The sequence below is a fragment of the Arachis hypogaea genome, chromosome 20 (assembly GCF_003086295.3).
Source record: "Arachis hypogaea cultivar Tifrunner chromosome 20, arahy.Tifrunner.gnm2.J5K5, whole genome shotgun sequence".
Classification (NCBI taxonomy): Eukaryota; Viridiplantae; Streptophyta; class Magnoliopsida; order Fabales; family Fabaceae; genus Arachis; species Arachis hypogaea.
The window spans coordinates 84,449,951-84,454,696 of NC_092055.1; the positions used below are offsets into that span (position 1 = coordinate 84,449,951).

At 37.4% G+C, this 4,746-nt stretch overlaps 1 non-coding gene across 1 annotated transcript; it reads right to left on the reverse strand.

The window, feature by feature from the left end:
- Positions 1-2,189: 2,189 nt before the first annotated feature.
- On the reverse strand, positions 2,190-2,297 carry LOC112787400 (small nucleolar RNA R71). The gene has a single exon (XR_003194816.1). It is a non-coding gene; the product is annotated as a small nucleolar RNA R71 (small nucleolar RNA).
- Between the last annotated feature and the right edge of the window lie 2,449 nt (positions 2,298-4,746).

Sequence of the window (4,746 nt, forward strand, 5' to 3'; positions counted from 1 at the left end):
TGTAAAGCCATGTCTATTCCTTTGGGAATGAGTATGTCAGGCATGTCATATCTGAATTACATGCTGAAGCTTGGCTGGCCATTGGCCATGTCTAGTATTTTGGACCGGAGCTTTCATTGAATGCTTGGCTGGCTAGTGAGCCATGTCTAATTCCTGGACTGAAGCTTTAGACTAAGAATGCAAGATTCCTGTAATTCATATTAAAAATTTTGGAATCCTTATTTTTCTTTTTCATATAATTTTCGAAAAAATCCAAAAAAATTAGAAAATCATAAAAATCAAAAATATTTTTGTGTTTTTTGTTTGAGTCATGAGTCATGTTATAAGTTTGGTGTCAATTGCATGTGCATCTTGCATTTTTCGAAAATTTCATGCATTCATAGTGTTCTTCATGATCTTCAAGTTGTTCTTGGTAAGTCTTCTTGTTTGATCTTGATGATTTTTTGTTTTGTGTCTTTTCATGTTTATCATATGCATTCTTGAATTCTTAGTGTCTAAGCATTAAAGAATTCTAAGTTTGGTGTCTTGCATGTTTTCTTTGCATTAAAAATTTTTCAAAATTATGTTCTTGATGTTCATCATGATCTTCATAGTGTTCTTGGTGTTCATCTTGACATTCATAGCATTCTTGCATGCATTCATTATTTTGATCTAAAAATTTCATGCATTGCATAATTTTCATGTTTTTCATAAAAATTCCAAAAATCAAAAAAAAATATCTCTCCCTTTTTCTCTCATCAAATTCGAAAATTTGAGTTGACTTTTTCAAAAATTTTTAAAATCAAGTTGTTTCTCATGAGTCAAATCAAATTTTCAATTTGAAAATCTTATCTTTTTCAAAATCTTTTTCAAAAATCAAATCTTTTTCAAAATTTTTAGTTATTTTCGAAAATTCCAAAAATATTTTTCAAAAAATCTTTTTCTTATTTTTATACCAAATTTTCGAAAATAACAATAACAATTAATGTTTTGATTCAAAAATTTCAAGTTTGTTACTTACTTGTTAAGAAAGATTCAAACTTTAAGTTCTAGAATCATATCTTGTGATCTCTTGTGAATCAAGTCATTAATTGTGATTTTAAAAATTCAAATCTTTTTCAAAAACTAATTTTTATCATATCTTTTCAAAAATATCTTCTTATCTTATCTTTTTCAAAAATCTTTCAAAATATCTTTTCTAACTTCCTAACTCCTTACCTTTTCAAAATTTGTTTCAACTAACTAACTAACTTTTTGTTTGTTTCTTAACTTTTTCAAAACTACCTAACTAACTCTCTCTCTCTAATTTTCGAAAATATCTTCCCTCTTTTTCAAAAATTTCTTTTTAATTAACTAATTATTCTTATTTTTATTTTTGATTTTAAAAAATTTTCGAAAAATACTAACATTTTTCAAAAACTATTTTCAAAAATCACTAACTCTTGTTCAAAAAAAAAAAACTATTTTCGAAAATTCCTTCTCTCTCATCTTATTCTATTTATTCATTCATATCCTAACATCTCATCTCACATCTCTTCCATCCTTACAGTTGTGTTTCTTCCATTATATTACATTCTTTGTCTCCCCCTCTTCTTCTACTCACATAAGGATCCCTACACTGTGGTATAAAGGATCTCCATTATTATTATTACTTTTCTGTGCCTTCTTCTTTGTCATATGAGCAGGAGCAAGGACAAGAACATTCTTGTCGAAGCAGATCCAGAACCTGAAAGGACTCTGAAGAAAAAATTAAGAGAAGCTAAAATGCAACAATCCAGAGATAACCTTTCAGAAATTTTCGATCAGAAAGAGGAGATGGCAGCCGAAAATAATAATAATGCAAGGAGGATGCTTGGTGACTTTCTGCACCTAATTCCAATTTACATGGAAGAAGCATCTCCATTCCTGCCATTGCAGCAAACAACTTTGAGCTGAAACCTCAATTAGTTTCTCTGATGCAGCAGAACTGCAAGTTTCATGGACTTCCATCTGAAGATCCTTTTCAGTTCTTAACTGAATTCTTGCAGATATGTGATACTGTTAAGACTAATGGAGTAGATCCTGAAGTCTACAGGCTCATGCTTTTCCCTTTTGCTGTAAAAGACAAAGCTAGATTATGGTTAGATTCTCAACCCAAACATAGCCTGAACTCTTGGGATAAGCTGGTCACGGCTTTCTTAGCCAAGTACTTTCCTCCTCAAAAGCTGAGCAAGCTTAGAGCTGATGTTCAAACCTTCAGACAGAAAGAAGGTGAATCCCTCTATGAAGCTTGGGAAAGATACAAACAGTTGACCAAAAAGTGTCCTTCTGACATGCTTTCAGAATGGACCATCCTGGATATATTCTATGATGGTTTATCTGAGCTATCAAAGATGTCACTGGACACTTCTGCAGGTGGATCCATTCACCTAAAGAAAACGCCTGCAGAAGCTCAAGAACTCATTGACATGGTTGCTAATAACCAGTTCATGTACACTTCTGAAAGGAATCCTGTGAATAATGGGACGCCTATGAAGAAGGGAGTTCTTGAAGTTGATACTCTGAATGCCATATTGGCTCAGAATAAAATATTGACTCAGCAAGTCAATATGATCTCTCAGAGTCTGCATGGAATGCAAGCTGCATCCAACAGTACTCAAGAGGCTTCTCATGAAGAAGAAGCTTATGATCCTGAGAACCCTACAATAGCAGAGGTAAATTAATTAGGTGAACCTTATGGAAACACCTATAACTCATCATGGAGAAATCATCCAAATTTCTCATGGAAGGATCAAAAGCCTCAACAAGGCTTTAATAATGGTGGAAGAAACAGGTTTAGCAATAGCAAGCCTTTTCCATCTTACACTCAGCAACAGACAGAGAACTCTGAACAAAATACTTCTAATTTAGCAAATTTAGTCTCTGATCTATCTAAGGCCACTGTAAGTTTCATGAATGAAACAAGATCTTCCATTAGAAATCTGGAAGCACAAGTGGGCCAGCTGAGTAAAAGGATCACTGAAATCCCTCCTAGTACTCTCCCAAGCAATACAGAAGAGAACCCAAAAGGAGAGTGCAAGGCCATTGACATAAGCATCATGGCCGAACCTGTAAGGAGAGGAGAGAACGTGAATCCCAAGGAGGAAGACCTCCTGGGACGTCCAGTGATCAATAAGGAGCTTCCCTCTGAGGAACAAAAGGACTCTGAGGCTCATTTAGAGACCATAGAGATTCCATTGAACCTCCTTATGCCCTTCATGAGCTCTGATGAGTATTCCTCTTCTGAAGAGAATGAGGATGTTACTGAAGAGCAAACTGCCAAGTTTCTTGGTGCAATCATGAAGCTGAATGCCAAATTATTTGGCATTGATACTTGGGAAATTGAACCTCCCTTGTTCATCAATGAACTAAGTGATCTGGATCAACTGACATTGCCTCAGAAGAGACAGGATCCTAGAAAGTTCATAATACCCTGTACCGTAGGCACCATGATCTTTAAGGCTCTGTGTGACCTTGGTTCAGGAATAAACCTCATGCCCCTCTCTGTAATAGAGAAACTAGGAATCTATGGGGTGCAAGCTGCTAAAATCTCATTAGAGATGGCAGACAGTTCAAGAAAACAGGCTTATGGACAAGTAGATGACGTATTAGTAAAGGTTGAAGGCCTTTACATCCTTGCTGATTTCATAGTCCTGGATACTGGAAAGGAAGAGGATGAATCCATCATCCTAGGAAGACCTTTCCTAGCCACAACAAGAACTGTGATTGATGTTGACAGAGGTGAAATAGTCCTTCAATGGAATGAGGACTCCCTTGTATTTAAAACTCAAGGATCTCCCTCTGCAACCATGGAGAGGAAGCATGAAAAGCTTCTCTCAAAGCAGAGTCAACCAGAGCCCCCACAGTCAAACTCTAAGTTTGGTGTTGGAAGGCCACAACCAAACTCTAAGTTTGGTGTTGAACTCCCATATCCAAACTCTAAGTTTGGTGTTGGAGAGTCTCAACAAAGCTCTGCACATCTGTGAGGCTCCATGAGAGCCCACTGTCAAGCTATTGACATTAAAGAAGCGCTTGTTGGGAGGCAACCCAATGTCTATTTATCTAACTATATTTTTCTTAGTTATATGTCTTTATAGGTTCATGATCATGTGGAGTCACAAAATAAATATAAAAATTGAAAACGGAATCAAAAACAGCAGAAGAAAAATCACACCCTGGAGGAGCCTTTGTCTGGCGTTCAGCGCCAGAACAGAGCATGGTGCTGGCGCTGAACGCCCAAAATGGGCAGCTTCTGGGCGCTGAACGCCAGAACAGGCATGGTTCTGGCGTTCAACGCCAGAAATGGCACACAAATGGGCGTTGAACGCCCAAAATGGCCACCAACTTGGCGCTGAACGCCCAGAGTTGGATACAAAGGCATTTTTACATGCCTAATGGGTGCAGGGATGTAAATCCTTGAACACCTCAGGATCTGTAGACCCCACAGGATCCACTCAGGATCTGTGGACCCCACAGGATCCACTCAGGATCTGTGGACCCCACAGGATCCCCACTTACCTCCACTCACTTCTTCTCACCACTCTCTTTCACACAACCCCATAAACACTCTTCCCCATAAACCTACCTCATAAACTCCACCTACCTTCAAATTTCAAAACCAATTTCCCACCCAAACCCACCCATATGGCCGAACCTTAACCCCCCTCCCTTCCCTATATAAAGCCCTCCATTCTTCATCAAATTCATACAACACACCCCTCTACAACCTTCTTGGCCGAAACCACATCT